General features: G+C 40.5%; 1 pseudogene; it reads right to left on the minus strand.

Annotated features, from left to right (window-relative positions):
- Window positions 1–709: 709 nt before the first annotated feature.
- On the minus strand, window positions 710–2,507 carry LOC129138650 (inosine-5'-monophosphate dehydrogenase 1-like; annotated as a pseudogene).
- Between the last annotated feature and the right edge of the window lie 17,248 nt (window positions 2,508–19,755).

Genomic DNA, 19,755 nt, shown 5'->3' on the forward strand with positions numbered 1-19,755 from the left:
CCATTCAGTATATACCCAGTAGTGGGATTGCTGGGTTGAATGGTAGTTCTATTTTCAGTTCTCCGAGAAAACTCCATACTGTTTTGTGTACAAGTTGAACTAATTTATATTCCCACCAACAGTGTATAAGCATTCCCCTTTCTCCACATCCATGCTGACATCTGTTCTTTTTTTTTTTTTTTGGAGGCATTGAGACCTGCTTGATTTCTTCCAATTATTTAATACACAATGACCCAACTATGATCCCAAAGTGTGCAAAGTTAAAGTCTTCAACTGCAGCCGAGGAGAGGGTAGGAATGGTACACCTAGGGACAGTGGTGAGTCAGGAACGACGGGCAGGCAGCCATGACCAGGGCAGCCTCCTCCCCAAGGCCAGGGACAGGGGAGTGGCCTGAGGAGCAGGACCCAAGGGTAGCCCAGGGCCGGAGAAGGGGGCAGAGACCTCCCCTTGGCCTAGGTCAGTTCAGAAGTGCCATGTGGCTGAGGGGGAAGGGGCCTGGGAAGGGCCAGAGGCAGGGCCAGGACAGCACAATTTCCTGGGGGGCTGGGGACAAGGAGGTGCCCTACAGGAGAAGCCAGGATGGGACGTCTGCCCCTGGGGTGGGGGCTGGGCTGGAACAGGCTGCAGCAAGAAAGACCTGAGGCAGGCTCAGGGCCTGAGAGTCCGGCTGACTGGGGCGGGCGGCGGAGGGGCGGGGAAGGAGGGGGCTCCCAGGGCAGCCTGGCCCAGGGAGCAGTAATGACTCTGCAGGGGTTGCCCAGTGAGGGGCCCCAGGCCCCTCAGGACCTCCCCTCCTGTCTCCCTGGAAAGGAGCTGGGGAACCCGTAGTGCAAATCTGTGGACCACTCAGTTATGGAGGGAGGCTGTGCCCGAAGGTGGACACTGGGGTGTGCCCCCTCAACCACCTCGGCCTCCACCACTGTCCTCAGTACAGCCACTTCTCCTAAGAGTGCAGGCCATGGACACCACGCTTGATCTGAGCCAACATGGTCCGCTTCTCAAACTTGAGCTCTCCTGAGTACATCATGGACCCAAAGACAGACAGGCTGTGGACCCCGATATCCTGGTAGCCGTGCTGGATGCCCGCTATGAGGTAGGGCACAAACTTCTGAATGGACCCTTTGTCCTGGATGGAGCCCGAGATACCCTGTGTGATCTTCACCTTATCCCCCTCGCTGAAGTATCATTTCTGGGTACTGCTGCTCTTCTCCATGGCATCCAGCGAGCCCATGCCCCGGTACTTCCTGAGCCACACCCTGTCTGAGAAGAAGTACTCGCCAGAGGCCTCCGTGGTGGCGGCCAGCAAGGAGCCCGTCATCACTGTGGAGGCTCCAAGGGCCAGCACTGTGGAGGCTCCAAGGGCCAGGGCCTTGACCATGTACCCCACGGTCTGGATGCTGCCATCGGCTATGACGGGCACACCAAAGCGCCAGACATACTCGGCCACCTTGTACACAGCAGCGCCGTGGGTCTGACCACAGGCCATCACTTCCGGAGTGATGCAGATGGAGCCGCAGCCCATGCCCACGTGCAGCCCATCCACACCAGCGTCAATCAGGTTCTTGGCCTGGGCTGCTGTCACCACGTTCCCCCCAATCACCTGGAGGTGGGGGTACTTCTGTTTGATATAATGCACCATGGCAATCTGAAACACCGAGTTCCCTTGGGACGAGTCCAAGACTATGACATCGACGCCCGCCCGGGTGAGCAGGCCCAGGCGGAATTTGTCATCTTCACGGGTGCCCACAACTGCCCCGCACAGCAGCTGCTTGTGGAAATCCTTGGAGGCCAGAGGTAGTCTCGGTTCTTCTTCAGGTCGGTGCGGGTGATGATGGCCACCAGCTCATTGTGATCATTGACGATAGGCAGCTTCCCTTTCTTGCTACGCTGCAGGATCTCATTTGCTCTTTCAATGTCACGCCTGCTGGAGCCACCATCAGCTCGGTCCTTGGCGTCATCATCTCACTGAGGAGGGTGGTGTCCTTCTCAGCAAGAAAGTCGATATCTCGGGAGGCGATGATACCCACCAGCTTGCTGCCAATGGTGCCCGTCTCAGTGATGGGGATGCCAGAGAAGCCATGCCGCATCTTGGCCTCCAGTACATCACCCACGGTGTGCGAGGGGCTCAACACCACGGGGTCCGTGATGAAGCCCTGTTCAAACTTCTTGACCTTCTGCACCTTATTGGCCTGAAACTCTGGGGTGCAGTTGTGGTGAATGAAACTAATACCTCCTATCAGAGCCCTCCCATCAGAGCCATCGCGATGGCCATGTCGGCATCTGTCACAGTGCCCATGGGGGAGGAGGTCAGCGGAGTCTTCAGCGTGATCTTCCGGGTCAGGGCTGAGGTCAGGTCCACCTCATCAGTTATGAAGCCTATGAATCCTGGGAGAATCAGGAAGTCGTTGTAGGTGAGGCCATCGGCGCTGGCGAAGAGCTGCTGCGCGGTGAGGCCGGCCTCGGACGCGTAGCCGCGGGTGCTGCCGCTGATCAGGTAGTCCGCCATGCTGCCGCGAGACCCCGACATAAACACCCGCGCGGCCGCCAGCCGCTGCAGCCGCCGCCGCCGCCACTGCTGCTGCTGCTGAGGCCGCGCGGCGGACACGCTGCAGCCTCGGGCCGGGCGGGCCGGGGACGGGGGCTGTTCTTTTTTGACTTGTTTTTTTTTCTTTCCAACTTTTATTTCAGGTTCAAGGAGTACATGTGCAAGTTTTCAAGTTTTTTACCTGGGTAAGTTGCATGTTGTGGGGATTTGGTGTAAAGATAATTTTGTCACCCAGGTAATCAGCATAATACCCAATAGGTTGTTTTTAAATCCTTACCCTCCTCCCACGCTTCACCCTCAGATAGGCACCAGTGTGTATTGTTCCCTTCTTTGTGTCCATGCATAGTCAACATATTGCTCCTATGTATAAGTGAGAACATATGACAGTTGGTTTTCTGTTCCTCCATTAATTCACGTAGGATTATGGCCTCCAGTTCCATCCATGTTGCTGCAAAGGCCATGAACTCATTTTTTATAGCTGCGTAGTATTTCATGGTATATATGTACCACATTTTCTGAATCCAGTTTACTATTGATGGACATCTAGGTTGATTCCATGTCTCTGCTATTATGAATAGTGCTACGATGAATATATGTGTGCATGTATCTTTATGGTAGAATAATTTATATTCCTTTGGGTATATACCCAGTAATGGAATTGTTGGGTCCAGTGGTAGTTCTATTTTAAGTTCTTTGAGAAATCTCCAGACTTACCACAATGGCTGAACTAATTTATTTTCCCAGCAGTAGTGTATGTGTTTCCTTTACTTTGCAAACATGCCAGCATTTGTTATTTTTTGACATTTTAATAATAGATATTCTGACTTGTGTGAGATGGTATCTCATTGTGGTTTTGATTTGCAATCCCACAATAATTAGTGATGTTGACCATTTTTACATATGCTTGTTGGTCGTGCGTATGTCTTCTTTTGAGAAGTGTCTGCTCATATACTTTGCCCATTTTGTAATGGGGTTATTTTTTGCTTGTTGATTTGTTTGAGTTCCTTATAGATTCAGGATATTAAACCTTTGTTGCATGCATAGTTTGCAAATATTTTATCACATTCTGTAGGTTGTGTGTTTACTCTTAATTTTTTTTTTTTTTGGCTGTGCAGAAGCTGTTTAGTTATAACCCACTTTTCAATTTTTGTTTATTTGTTTTTCAATTGCTTTTGGAGTCTTCATCATTAAGTTTTTACCTGGGCCAATATACAGAATGGTATTTCCTAGATTTTCTTCTAGGGTCTTTATAGTTTTACATTTTACGTTTAAGTCTTTAATCCATTTTGAGTTGGTTTTTGTATACAGTGAAATGTAGGGGTCCAGCTTCAATCTTCTGCATATGGCTAGCCAGTTATCTCACCACCATTTATTGAATAGAGAGCCTATTCCCCATTGCTTGTTTTTGTCACCTTTGTCAAAGATCAGATGGCTGTAGGTGTGCAGCCTTATTTCTGGAACCTGTTCCATTGGTCTATGTGTTTGTTTTTATACCAGTACCATGCTATTTTAGTTACTGTAGACTTGTAGTATGATTTGAAGTTGAGTAGTGTGATACCTCCAGCTTTGTTCTTTTTGCTTAAGATTGCTTTGACTATTCAGGCTCTCTTTTAGTTCCATATGAATTTGAGAACCCTTTTGTTCCAATTCTGTGAAAAAGGTTGTTGGTTGTTTGATAGGTATAGCATTGAATCTGTAAATTACTTTGGCTCATATAGCCATTTTAACAAGATTGATTCTTCCTATCCATGAGCATGGAATGTTTTTCCATTTGTTTCTGTCATCTCTGATTTCTTGTAGCAGTTTTTTGTAATTCTCATTATAGAGATCTCTCACTTCCCTGGTTGTCTGTATTCCTAGGTATTTTATTCGTTTTGTAGCTACCGTGAATGGGATTGCAACTTTTACTTGGCTCTCAGCTTGGATGTTATTGGCATATAGAAATGCTACTGATTATTATATGTTGATTTTGCACACTGACACTTTGCTGCAGGTGTTTATCATATTTAGAAAACTTTGGGCAGAGACTATGAGGTTTTCTAGTATCGTGATGCTTTTTTTATAGTATCATGTTATCTAAAAAAAAGAGAAAGTTTGACTTCCTCTCTTCATAGTTGGATGCCTTTTATTTCTCCCTCTTGCCTGATTGCTTTGGCTATGATTTCCAATACTACGCTGAATAGGAATGAAGAGAGTTTGCATATTTGTCTTGTTCCAGATCTAAAGGGGAATGCTTCTAGCTTTTGCCCATTCAGTATGATGTTGACTGTGGGTTTGACATATGTGGCTCCTATTATTTTGAAGTTTGTACCTCCAATGCCTAGTTTGTTGATAGTTTTTAACATGATGGGATGTTGAATTTTATCAAAAGCCTTTTCTGTGTCTACTAAGATGATCATGTGCTTTTGTTTTTAATTCCATTTATGTGACAAATTACATGTATTGATTTGCAAATGCTGAACCAACCTTGCATCCCAGGAATAAAGCCTACTTGATCATGGTGTATTCACTTTTTGATGTGCTGCTGGATTTGATTTGCTAGTATTTTGCTGAGGATTTTTAGACCAATGTTCATCAGGGATATGGGCCTGAAGTTTTCTTTTTTGTTGTTGTGTCTCTGCCAGGTTTTGGTATCAGAATGATGCTGATCTCATAGAATGAGTTTGAGAGGAATCCCTCTTCCTCAATTTTTTGGAATAGTTTCAGTAGGATTGGTACCAGCTCCTCTTTATATGTCTGGTAGAATTCAGCTGTGAATCTGCCTGGTCCAGGGCTTTGGTTGGTAGGTCTTTAACCACTGATTCAATTTCAGAAGTGGTGATTGGTCTGTTCAGGGTATCAATTTCTTCCTGGTTCCATCTTGGGAGGTTGTATGTTTCCAGGAATTTATCCATTTCTTGTAGGTTTTCTAGTTGGTGTGCATAGAGGTATTCATAATAGTCTCAGAGGGCTTATTGTATTTCTATGCAGTCAGTTGTAATGTCCCCTTCGTCATTACTACTTTGTTTATTTGGATCTTTGCCCTTTATTCTTTATTAGTATAGCTAGTGGTCTATCTTATTTATTGCTTCAAAGAACCAACTTTTGGTTTTGTTTATCTTTTGTACGGTTTTTCTCATCTCCATTTCATTAAGTTCAGCTGTGATTTGTATTCTTTTTCCCTGTTAGCTTTGTGTTTTCTTTGCTCTTATTTATCTAGTTCCTTTAGGTGTGATATTAGTGTTTTTTAAAATTTGAGATCTTTCTAACTTTCTGATGTGGTCATTTAGCGCTGTAAACTCCTCTCTTGACACTGCTTTACGTGTGTTCCAGAGAGTCTGGTATGTTGTATCTTTGTTTTTATTCATTTCTAAGAACTTTTCAATTTCTGCCTTTATTTCATTATTTACCCAGAAGTCATTCAGGAGCAGATTGTTTAATTCCCATTTAATTATATGATTTTGAGAGATCTTCTTGGTATTGATTTCTATTTTAATTGCACTGTGTTCCAAAAGTGTGATTGGTATGATTTTAGTTTTTTTGAATTTGTTGATAATTGCTTTATGGTCAAGCATGTGGTCAATTTTAGAGTATGTGTCACGTGCAGATGAGAAGAATGTATATTCTATTTTTGTTGAGTGGAGTGTTCTGTGGATATCTGTTAGGTCCATTGGTCAAGTGCCAAATTTATGTCCTGAATATCTTTGTTAGTATTCTGCCCTGGTGATCTGTCCAGTACTGTAAGTGGAGTGTTGAAGTCTCCTACTATTATTATGTGGTTATCTAAGTATCTTCATAAGTCTCTAAGAACTCACTTCCAGTTTTGAGTACATATATTCAGGATAGTTAAGTCTTCTTGTTGAATTGATCCTTTTATTATTATATGAGGCCCTTTTTTGTCTCTTTTTTAAAACAGGTTCTTGCTATGTCATTCAAACTGGAGTGAAATGGTGCAATCACAGCTCACTGAAGCCTCAACCTCCTTAAGCAATTATTGCACCTCAGCCTCCTGAGTATCTTGGACTGCAGGTGTATGTCACCATGCCTGGCTAATTTTGTATTTTTTGTAGAAACGGGGGTCTCACCATGTTGCCCAGGCTGGTCTCAAACTCCTGGACTCAAGTAATACACCCACCCCGGCCTCCCAAAGTGCTGGAATTATAAGCATGAGCCACCATGCCCGGCTCTGTGACTTTTTATCACTGTTGGTTTAAAGTCCACTGTTTTCTGAAATAAGAATAACAACTCCTGCTCTTTTTTTGTTTTCCATTTGTTTGATAGATCTTTCTGCATGTCTTTACTTTGAGCCTACAGGTATCCTTGCATGTGAGATGGGTCTCTGGAAGACAGTGTACAATTGGGTCTTGCTTCTTTATTCAACTTGCCACTCTGTGCCTTTTAAATAAAGGTGTTTAACCTGTTTCAAGGTTAATATTGATATGCACAGGTTAGATCCTGCCATTGTATTGTAAGCTGGTTGTTATGTAGAATTGATTTTCAGTAATAGCCATCCTGACTGGTGTAAGATGATATCTCATTATGGTTTTAATTTTTATTTCTGTGATGATTAGTAATGTTGAGCATTTTTTCATGTGTTTATTGGCCACTTGTATATTTTCCTTTAAGAGGACATGACTGTTCATGTACTTTGTCCACTGTTAATGAGGTTGTTTGCTTACTTCTTGTTGAATTGAGTTTCTTATAGATTTTAGATATTAGTCCTTTGTTGGAACCATAATTTTCAAATATTTTATCCTATTCTGTAGGTTGTCTGTTTGCTCTTCTGATTATTTATTTTGCTGTAAGAAGCTTTTTAGTTTAATTAAGTCCCATTTGTATATTTTGTTTTTGTCGCATTTGCTTTTGGGGCCTTTGTCATAAATTTTTTGCCTAGGCCAATGTCCACAAGAGTATTTCCTAGATTTTCTTCTAGAATTGTTTAAGTTATGTTTTGTAATTTACATTTTTAATTCATCTTTAGTTGATGTTTGTATATGGTGAGAGATAGGGGTCCAGTTTCATTCTTCTACAAATGGCTAGAAAAATTTCCCAGCACTATTTATTGAAAAGGACGTCCTTTCCACAGTGTTTACTTTTGTCACCTTTGTCAAAGATCAGGTGGTTGTAGATATGTGGCTTTACTTTCGGGTTCTCTATTCTGTTCCATTGGTCTATGTGTTTATTTTTGTACCAGTACAATACTGTTTCAGTTACTTTAGCCTTGTAGTATAATTTGAAGTCAGGTAATTTGATTCCTCCAGATTTATTCTTTTTGCTTAGGATTCCTTTGGCTATTTGGGCTCTTTTTTGGGGTTTGTATTAATTTTAATTTTTTTTTGTTATTGTTCTGTGAAAAATGATGTTGGTGATGTGATAAGAATTTCATTGAATCTGTAGATTGCTTTGAGTCACATGGAGGGAGTAGTCAGAGGCCAACGGTGGTGAACTGGGCTAGGCAAACCTCTGATCCCAAGGCCACCAGATGGCCCACTAAATGGCATGTATGAGTCCTAAGGGCACTGAAACAGGAATAGGCCTGTAGACTTGTTCTTGGAAACCACAGAATTCACATGCTGGCTGTGACAGAGAGGAGTGGGCTGGTTCCTGGGTCACCAGCAGAACTCTCAGGCAGGGGCAAGAAGAATGCTCAGGCAGCAGCAGAATGCTCAGGTGGTGGGAACCCCAGAAAAGATCACAGGCCTATGGGGCTAGGCTCTCAGAAGGGCTCCAGACCACTGCTGAAATGGTCAGGTAGGAGCAGAGCACCTGTGCTGCAGGCCTTTCACTGGGGAAGGCAGGGCCCACTCACCTGGGGCAGTGGAGACTAGCAGCTCTGGGATCTACTAGCAGCATGGCCCAGTCACACTTTCCTTCCCAGAACCCATAGTGGATTTTGCTATTGGCAGCATGTGAAGATGCCCAGTGATATGGTCTGGCTGTTTGTCCCCACCCAAATCTCATCTTGAATTGTAATCGCATTATAATCCCCATGCATTGGGGAAGGACCTCATGGGAGGTGATTAGATCATGGGGGTGGTTCCTCCATGCTGTTCTTGTGATAGTGAGTGAGCTCTCATGAGATCTAGGAACTTTCCCCCTTCACTTGGCACTTCTCTCCCCTGCTGCCATGTGAAGAAGGATGTGTTTGCTTCCCCCTTCATGACGATTGTAAGTTTCCTGAGGCCTCCCCAGCCATGTGGAACTGTGAGTCAATTAAACCTTTTTCTTTTATAAATTATCCAGGCTTGGGTATTTCTTCACATCAGTGTGAGAATGGACTAATACACCCAGCCTCCATGCACTTTCCCTGGCCTGGGGGTGTCAAAAGTGGTAGTGGCGGCATTGGTGGTGGCAACTGCTGTGGGAACTGAAGGGTATGTCACTGGCCTCTGGGGCCTGGGCTCTCAGAATAATGCCGGGCTGCAGCCATAGTGCTCACATGGGGGTAGAGCTGCTGTGCTGGGGACTTGACACCAAAGCAAGTGGGCCCTCTTCAGCATGGAGCAGTGGTTGTGGGGAGTTGTGTGGTGCTAAGTCTGCCCTCTCCTCCATACTGTGGCTGTGGTATCTGTGTTTGGGGTGTGCAAAAGTGCCCAGCCTCCCTTCTTGGTGGAGTGGGGGCAGATGATGTTGGGCAGCTCGGGGATAAAGCCTGTAGGATTCCATGTGAGCTCAAGCAGTGCCTCTGCAGTCTCCAGGCAGTCCCTGTGTTAGTATGTAGGCCTGGGAGGGTCCAGGGGGCTCCCTCATGGCTAGGATTATAAAGGTCCATGGTGGAAGTATGAAACCCCAGGGGTCTCTCATTCACTCATCCCTTCCTTACATTAGAAAACCTCTCCTGGCTCTGTGCCAGTCCCAGCTCAGCAGGCTGCCTGGCTTCACTCTCCTCTGCTTTCTGTGATTCCTGTCACTTCTCTGATCAATTCCAGCATGCTCTCATAGATGATCTACTTGAAGTGTTAGTATTTACTCACTATTTTGATTCCTCTCCATGAGAGAGGTGCCCCACTGGCTGCTTCTAGTCAGCCATCTTGAACTGAAACCTAGATATTTTTAAACCGAGGTGGTTTCAGGTGTCCACATGTCTCCCAATTACAACCGAAAAACCTTTAAACCCATAAAAAATTTTTGTTTTGTAACGTCTTTTCTTGAGGTTCCTCTCTCTCTTTGCAATTTTCCATACTTAATACCTAAATTCACTAGTACCATTTTCAGAACTGGATAAGAGGGGCACCTGCCCTGAGGCTCATGCTTTCAAGGACCCCAATGCCACAAATATACACACATAAAAAATGTTAAAAAGGACACATGGGAGCCTCTGGCACTCCTGATCTGGCATTCAGTATTGGTACAACACAATTCACTATGGTAAGTGTCCACTTTTATAACTGATGCCATTTTGGCCCCATGGGAGTGCTTCTCCACATCTCTTCTCATGAGTTTTCAAAACTAAAGGCAAGGCCGGGCAGGGTGGCTCACGTCTGTAATCCCAGCCCTTTGGGAGGCCGCAGTGGGAGGATCACCTGGGGTCAGGAGTTTGAGACCAGCCTGGCCAACATGGTGAAACCCCATCTCTACTAAAAATATAAAAAATTAGCTGGATGTGGTGGCATGCGCCTGTAATTCCAGCTACTCGGGAGGCTGAGGCAGGGGAATCGCTTGAACCTAGGAGGTGGAGGTTGCAGTGAGCCAAGATCATGCCACTGCACTCCAGCCTGAGCAACAGAGCAAAAAAACTCTGTCTCAAAACAAAACAACAAAAAACGAAAACAAAAAAAAACTAAAGGCAGTCACATCTCCTTTCAATGCTGTGAAAGTTTGTGATTTATGCCATTGGCAACGTTGTAGATGGATACTTCTTTTCAGATCTGAGAGAATTTGAATGGAACAAACAAACAAACAGAAAACAGAACGAGATGCAAGAGAACAGAAAGGGATGCAAGAAAAAGGATCCCCAGCATTACTGGAACATATTTCAAAATGCACAAATCTGTTGTGTTACTGGTATCTGAGGAGGATTTGAAAAGTGAGCCCTTTTGTTTTACTTTAGAGCTTCTGTATTTTTAGTAGAGATGGGGATTCGCCATGTTGGCCAGGCTGGTCTCGAACTTCTGGGCTCAAGCAATCCACCCACCTGGGTCTCTCAAAGTGCTGGGATTCCAGGTGTAAGCCACTGCACCCAACTGAGGTTTTTTAATCAGTGTATTAATTTATTTTACTGAAAGAGATCCAAATTCCTAATCCCAGGGCCATTCCTCAGGAAGCCTTTGAAGTGTGTGTTTACCTTGTTTCCAGCTCTCCAGATTCCCTCTGCTTAAGAGACATCGCTGCTGTAAATTTTCTTTAAAGTACTGATTCAGCCTTTCAGCCACTAAACACCACTTACTTATTACTTCTTTCCCCAACAGACTTCACGTTTTGAAAGACAGTGTCTAGAAAACAAACTGCATTCATTAAGACATCATTTGCTTTTCTGTTTTTAGTTAATCACAAACATCTATAACTACCAAACACAGCTTCTGAACAGCATTGAGTGTTTGTCATTCTACCCTGAAATAATGTGATTACAACAGAAGCAAGGTAAGGTAACTTTTTAAGTTATTCTGGACATCTTTATTGAAATGAATATGTTATTTCAGTTAGGCCTTTTAAAAATATTGAAAATAGCCTGCAGATCTGACTGGTTTTTACTGGCTTATTACTTCCTTTTACTTCTTGAAAATCCTCTAGTTTTTGACATCAAAAAAATGCTGGCCTGAGGCCAGAATTCTGGTTATGGCCACATGAGGACATGGGTAAATTTTCTCCCTAAATAACAACCATGGAGCTGTACAAAATTGACAAAACCACCATTTCAGTTCTCTGGAAATTGACAAAGGCTTATAATAGTCTGAGGGGCATTTATGCTTGAAAACCTGCTAGACTTGTGGTAAGACCCATGGGAGTCTGTAAGCACTCTTGATGCTTGATGGGATGGCTATTCCCATCAAACTTCGCCGCTCCCCTCCCCAGTTCAGATAAATGCAGAAGTTCCACCAGCTTCTCAGCTGCAGTTGAAGGGAACTCACTCAACTTAGAGTGGTGGGTGCTGTCCATGCCCGACTGTGTTTTCAAGAAAAGTGATGATTTCTGAGGTCTAATTCAGAGCTGGGACCAGGATAAAGGTAGGTGAGGCACCCACCTTGGGTGCAAAATTTAAGAAAGTATGAAGAAACACATTAATCAAGATAAAAACTATTTTGATGCAATCATTTTAAAAATCAAAATTAATGCAAAAATGTTATGATGAACAAAATATTAAAATTTTAAATAAGGATAAGTTCCAGCTCTAGCACTGTATCTACTGCAGTTGTGGTTGAGGCAATTGGATTTCTGGCTGAGGCAGTTATGAAGAAAAATATATATTCGTTTTATTTGTATAAGTATTTAAAGCTATAAATTTTCCTCTGGAAAGTGCTTTAGCCGTAACCATATATACTGATCATATGTTTTCATTGTTATTTTCAAGAATTCTGCAATTTTGGGTCTGCATTCTTCCTTTGATTCAAAAGTTGTTTAGTGGGGTTGTTGTCTTTTGTAATTTCCAGGTAGAAAACATTTTTTTAATTGTTATTAATTTCTAGTTTTATTGCACTGTGATCAGGAAATACTTGTTTGTATTATTTCTATTCTTGGATTTTATTGAAGCTTTTGTTGTGGCATTAAGATCTAGTCAATTTTTATTAATGATTCATATATAGTTGAAGAACGTATATTCTCTATTCTATAGGTTAAGAGTTTGCTATGAGATATATATTATTAATTGCTTCCTGGATCTTTCTAAATTTTTATTGACTTATTCTTAGATTGGGAGTTATATAAAGGTCTATTAGTGTGTATCTGTCATCTATTTTTCCTCACATTTACACAAATACTTTTATATATATATGCAAACACATACATATAATCTTTTTATATGTATGTGTACATATGCATGTATACATATAAGGAGACTTCAAAAAGCTCATGGAAAATTCAATTCAAGGATGAAAATAAGAAATATAAAATTTATTATTCAATGTAAGCTCCATCACGTTGAAGACACTTTTGTAAGCAATCATACCAGCCATTTAATCCATCCCTAAGGAACTGAAGGTCCTGGAAATTTAACCATATCAATGCAGTCTTGTTTTACATTATTAATTGAAGAAAATGGGTTCCTTTTACAGAGTTTTTTTAAGATTAGGAAACAAAAAGAAGTTAGAAGGAGCCAAATCAAGACTGTAAGGTGGATGCATAATGATTTTCCATGAAAATTCTCACAAAATTGCCCTTGTTGGGTGAGATAAATGAGTGAGAACACTGTTGTAGAGAAGGACTCTCTGTTGAAGCTTTCTTGGGCATTTTTCTGCTAAAGCTTTGGCTAACGTTCTCAAATCACTCTCACAACAAGCAGATGTTATCATTCTTTGGCCCTCCAGAAAGTCAATAAGCAAATTTCCTTGAGCATCGGAAAAAAAAAACAAAACTGTTGCCATGACCTTTGCCCTTGCACTTTTGCTTTGACTAGACCACTGCCACTTCTTGGAAGCCATTGCTTTGATTGTGCTTTGTCTTCAGAATCATACTGGTAAAGCCATGTTTCATCTCCTGTTACAATTCTTTGAAGAAATACTTCAGTATTTTGGTTCCACTTGTTTAAAATTTCCATTGAAAGCTCTCCTCTTGTCTATAGCTGATCTGAACGCAACAATTGTAGTGCCCGACCAGTGGAAAGTTTGCTCATCTTTAACTTTTTAGTCAGAATTGTGTAAGCTGAACCAATTGAGATGTCTATGATGTTGGCTATTGTTTGTGCTGTTAATTGTTGGTCTTCTTCAATTAGGATACAAACAAGATAAATTTTTTTCTCACAAATTGGTGTGGATGGACTGTTGCTTCAGACTTCATCTTCAATATCATATCATCTTTTTTGAATGAGCTACCCATTTCTAAACTACTGATTTCTTTGGGGCATTGTCCCCACAAACTTTTCATAAAGCATCAATGTTTTCACCATTCTTCCAACCAAACTTCACCGTAAATTTTTTTGTTCTTGCTTCAATTTTAGCACAATTCATGTTGCACTGGCAAATGCTCTTTTCAAACTGGTGACTTATTCTTTTTTTTTTTTTTTTTTTTTGAGATGAAGTCTCACTCCCTCGCCCAGGCTGGAGCGCAGTGGTGCAATCTCGACCCACTGCAACCTCCGGCTTCGGGTTCAAGCAATTCTCCTGCCTCAGCCTCCCCAGTAGCTGGGACTACAGGTGCCCGTCACCACACCCAGCTAATTTTTTGTATTTTTAGTAGAGATGAGGGTTCACCGTGTTAGCCAGGAGGGTCTCAATCTCCCGACCTCATGACCTCGGCCTCCCGAAGTGCTGGGATTACAGGTGTGAGCCACCATGCCCAGCCCGTTGTGTTCTTGCTTTTTTGGTTTTTTTTGTTGTTGTTGTTGAGACAGAGTCTCGCTCTGCCGCCCAGGCTGGAGTGCAGTGGCGCGATCTCAGCTCACTGCAAGCTCCGCCTCCCAAGTTCACGCCATTCTCCTGCCTCAGCCTCCCGAGTAGCTGGGACTACCGGCACCCACCACCATGCCCTGCTAATTTTTTTGTATTTTTAGTAGAGACGGGGTTTCACCGTGTTAGCCAGGTGGTCTCGATCTCCTGACTTCATGATCCACCCGTCTCGGCCTCCCTGTTGTCTTATTCTTTTAGTGCCTCAAACCAGATCCTGCTCAGACATGTAGCAACAAGTTGGCATGCAAAAAATTGTGAAATCCATGAGTAGTTTTTTCATAATACACATTTTCCATTAATGTTTTGAAGACTCCTCATATATACAATATTTTACTTGGAAGTATGTTTTAATTTGCTCTCTTTTTGTTATATCGTTTGATATTTAGAAAAGGTTGTAATTTTGTACTTATGGTTACTTTTATACTAATATCATTTTATATACACACATACATATATATAGTCATCCCTTGGTATACACACGGTATTTGTTCCGGGACACACCCTCTTTGTGTATACCAAAATCCCCACATACTCAAGTCCAGCAGTTGGCCCTATGAAACCCACATATATAAAAAGTCATCCCTCTGTATATGTGGAGCTCACATCTAGGGAATACTGTGTTTTGTATCTGAGTTTGGGTTGAAAAACACCCAGATATAAGTGGACCTGCACGGTTCAAACCCATGTTGTTCAAAGATCTATACACATTTCCCCGTTTTTGGATGCTCTCTACTGGTTCCTTGCTATGAACACTATAGAAACATGTTAGTTGTATTTTCTTTTCCCTTACTTTCCTCTTAATCATGGTCTTATATGAAGTATTATGTTTTTAATCCCTATTACTACCTGTGGTTGGCAGAATAATACCTTCCCCAAAGATGTTCATGTTCTAATTCCCCAAATTATTACCTTACATGGCAAAAAGAACTGTGTATATGTTATTAAAGTTAAGTGCCATGAGATGAGACGATTATTCTGGATTATACAGGTGAACTCAATATAATGACAAGGGTCTTTATAAGTGGGAGGAAAGAAAGTCAGAGCAAATGCAATGTGATGATGGAAACAGAGGTTGGAGTGATGCACCCAGAAAGCCACAAGCCAAGAAAGGTAGGCACACTTCAGAAGCTGGAAAAGGCAAGGAAATAGATTCTCTCGCTACGGCCTCCAGAAGGAATATAACCCTGAAGAACCATTTTGGACTTCTGACTTCCATAACTATAAGAAAATTAATTTGTGTTGTTTTAATTTGTGGAAGTTATTACGGCAGCAATAGGAAAATAATACAGTATGTACAAAGCAATCAGCAAACTTATTCTACTTCCGATATACTCTCCCTCTTGTCCATTTTCCTAACATATAAATATTTTGCACTATAATGTTTTCTTCTACATCTATTATTTAGACTCAACTCTACTGGAAATTATATATTTGATGCTTAAAACTAGTCTGTATGCAAATGTCTCTTCAGTCATTTTGGACTTTTGAAATTCATGCTCCAGTAGGTTTCTGAAAAAGTGTTCATGGGAAAAATATGCCCTGAATTCTTGTATGCTCAAAATATGTCTGTAGCCTTTATACTTGAAAGTCAGCTTGGCTAGATATAAAATCCTTGGCTCATATCTTCTTTCATTGAGTATTTTAAATATGTTACTCTATTCTCATTTGGTTTAAGGCCTTCATGTCAAAAAGGAAATCTGATTTTCCCCCTTAAAAGGTCTTGATCTTTTTGCAAAATAATAAATTTCAAAGAAATCAGAGATTTAAATATAAAATATCAAATTATGTAAGTAATTTCATAAATACAAATACAAATAGATTTCTTTACAACCTGGGGGTGAAAAAAACTTCCTTAATTATAAACCAAAATTTAGAAACAATAAAATAAAAGACCAATAAATTTTATTACATTATAATTTTTTGCATGGCAAAAAACACTTTAAGCAAAATCAAAAGACAAACTTGGAAAAATGTATTTGCAATTTATATCACAGAAATAAGACTAATGTCTCTAATATACAAAGAGATCCCAAAAAGAAAGCATAAAAGACCAACAATATGAAAGATAAATGGACAAAGATATGATCTTAAACTCACAAAGGAAATAAGAAATAAATTTTAAACATGAATATATGCTCTGTATTGCTTATCATATAAGAATTGTTAATTAAAACTACACAGAGATGCTACTTCTTACATGCTAGTTGACAAAACTCTAAAACTCTAACAAAATACTCCATTTGTAAAGCCATAGGGAAACGTTCATAATCATACATCACTGGTCGGGGTGCAAAATGATACAGCTCCTATGGAGGTGAATTTGACAAGATCTAAAAAAATTATGTTTGTGTACAGCTTATGTCTCAGCAATATCACTTCTGTCCCAAATATACACTATCGTACACCTGAAATCATTTATGCATAGTTATTATTTACAACATTATTTGTGATAGGAAAACAGCAGACATAATACATGTTTCTATCATTAGGGAGCTGATTTACTAACTGGAGTACTTATACAGCCATAAAATAAATGCAGGCAATTTTTACAGTGATCTGGAATGATTTTCTGGGTCTTTTATTAGTTATGACCAGTACATGTAATATGCTACATTGTGTGTAAGAAATGAGGAAAAAGGAAATATATATATATACATCATGTGTATATTTTTACCCCTGCCACCAAAAAGAAAATTGTAAGGGTAAACCAAAACTAATAAAAATGCTTGTCTTTAGTGTGAAGAAAACATATGGTAGATGGATGAGTAAAGAAAGACACTTTTCTGAATATGCCTTATTACATAATTTTGACTTTGGACTCCTATAATTGTTTTACATGTTCAAACATAAAATTAAATGTAAAAGGAAAGAAGCAATATCTAAATATTTTAAATAATTTAAAATAAATTAACCTAATTACATATCAACTTGGTGACATAACCAAAAGGAAAACAAGTATTTTAAGTAACTTTAGAACCTGGCACTTTACTGTACATCTTTAGTGGAATATATTCATAAGAAAAATAGAGCTGCAAAGAAATCTTTAATTCATTAACCAAATTGTTAGTGATGGTATCTGTATTATTTTGAATCTATTTTTAATATTATAAATAATGCAAATAAGTAATTATGGGAATCGTGTTGGGAATATTATAAGAGAAAAAGATTGAAGTATAAAATCAAATATTTTAAATAAAAAGATAATGTTAACTTTGAATTGAAATTATTAAGAATAATTATTACTTTTTCTTTTAATATACATAGGTCTTAGCTCCATCTACTGAAAAGACCTAGAAACAATAATAGTTCACACTATAGTGAGCACAACTAAGCACCCAGATTATGGTCTCAAAATATCATTCCTCACCAAAAGAAATCAGGGTTCCCTGGAGTCTATTACCAGATTTGGGTCAGAAAACATACAAACATCTTGTTGTGCCAGAAAGGAAAAAGCTATCAAAGACTAAAAGGTAGAGACAAGAAGAGACCAGAGCCAACAAAAGTGATTTTCATTGGCCACAATGGGACAATTTGAACATTAAATTGAATAATGAATACAAATGATAACACATACTGAATATATTATCATGTGTCTAATGGTATTTAAAAGTAAATAAGAGAAAAAATAGGATGATTGGATGAAGATGAAAGAAACAAGGGTATAAAGTCTTTATCCAAATTGGCAAATAAATAAATAAGCATTTACCTTGCCTTTCCTCTATGAACCATTTTTTTTTTACAGTAACCAATTAGAAAATAACCACTTTTCAATCCCTAACAATTGATTCTTCCATTATTATCAGTAGATGAAACCATTAGATGAAGTTTGGGTAGAAGATTGACAATGGCAGGAGCAGGTTATTGGCAACTAAATTCACTGATTAATTGTAGCATCATGGATAGTAAAGACAACTTACTCTGTAAACCTTCTGAGGTGCTATGCAATATCAAGCACATAGCCTCTCCTATAAAAGATTTTTTACCAACAATATCGGAGCTGAATCTAATCAAGCCTCTAGTACTAAGTCCCACTTACCAAACATACAAGTGATATAAAAGAACAAGTTAAGTGACACAGCAAGCGGCAATCTGCTGAACTTATAATGTAGACCATTCTACAGGAAAATGGGCCTGACTTCTGCAACCAGAAAATGGCAGGAAAAAAAAGTAGAAGCACAGAAGGAGAATGGAAGGAATGACTAACGTACATTAAAAGAAATCTAAGGAAAATAACCCATGGCAATGTGTGGACATTGCTTCCATCCTGCTTCAAATACGCTAACATAAAAGGACAATTTGAGATCATTAAAGACGTTTGGATATGACTGTGTACTAGTTGACACCAAAGAATTATTGCTAATTTTGGTAATCATGCTAATTGTGATGAAGAATACATCCATAATTTTTAGAAATGCATGCTGAGACTGGGTGCAGTGGCACAGGCCTGTAATTCCAGCATTCTGGGAGGCAGGGGCAGGAAGATCAATTGAGGGCAGGAGTTTGAGATTAGCCTGGGCAACATAACAAGATCCCATTTCTACAAAAGTTTTTTTAAAAATTAGCAAATCAAAACCACAATGAGACACCATCTCACGATAGTTAGAATGGTGATCATTAAAAAGTCAGGAAACAACAGATGCTGGAGAGGATGTGGAGAAATAGGAACACTTTTACACTGTTGGTGGGAGTGTCAATTAGTTCAACCATTGTGGAAGACAGTGTGGCGATTCCTCAAGGATCTAGAACTAGAAATACCATTTGACACAGCAATCCCATTCTGGGTATATACCCAAAGGATTATAAATCACTCTACTATAAAGACACATGCAAACGTATGTTTATTGCGGCACTGTTCACAATGGCAAAGACTTGGAACCAACCCAAATGTCCATCGATGATAGACTGGATAAAGAAAATGTGGCACATATACACCATGGAATACTATGCAGCCATAAAAAAGGATGAGTTCGTGTCCTTTGCAGGGACATGGATGAAGCTGGAAACCATCATTCTCAGCAAACTAACGCAGGAACAGAAAACCAAACACCACATATTCTCACTCATAAGTGGGAGTTGAACAATGAGAACACATGGACACAGTGAGGGGAACATCACAAACCGGAGCCTGTCAGGGTGTGGGGGGCTAGAGGGACAGCATTAGGAGAAATACGTAATGTAGATCACGGGTTGATGGGTGCAGCAAACCACCATGGCACGTGTATACCTATGTAACAAACCTGCATGTTCTGCACATGTACCCCAGAACTTAAAGTATCATAATAATAATAATAAGCCAGTTGTGGTGGCACATGCCCAGTTACTGAGGCAGGAGGATTGATTGAGCCCAGGAGTTCCAGGTTACTGCACTGTAGCCTGGATGACAGAGCAAGACCCTGTGACACACACGCGCACGCACACACACACACGCACACACAAATGCATACTGAAATTTGTAGAGTTAAAAATGATATTATATCTGGGATTTGTTTTAAACTGCTTTAGTGAAGGCAAAAACAAACAAACAATTAGATAAAGCAAATATGGCAAAATCTTGGTAACCATTTAATCTAGGTGAAGGGAGTATAGGGATTTATTATGATATTCTATCTACTTTTGTGTATGTTTGAATTTTTTCATTATAAACCCTTTTTAAGTATTCAACTCCCCACAGGAAAATAAACCAAAACAATATT

This window comes from Pan troglodytes, chromosome X (genome assembly GCF_028858775.2).
Source record: "Pan troglodytes isolate AG18354 chromosome X, NHGRI_mPanTro3-v2.0_pri, whole genome shotgun sequence".
NCBI classification, from domain to species: domain Eukaryota; kingdom Metazoa; phylum Chordata; class Mammalia; order Primates; family Hominidae; genus Pan; species Pan troglodytes.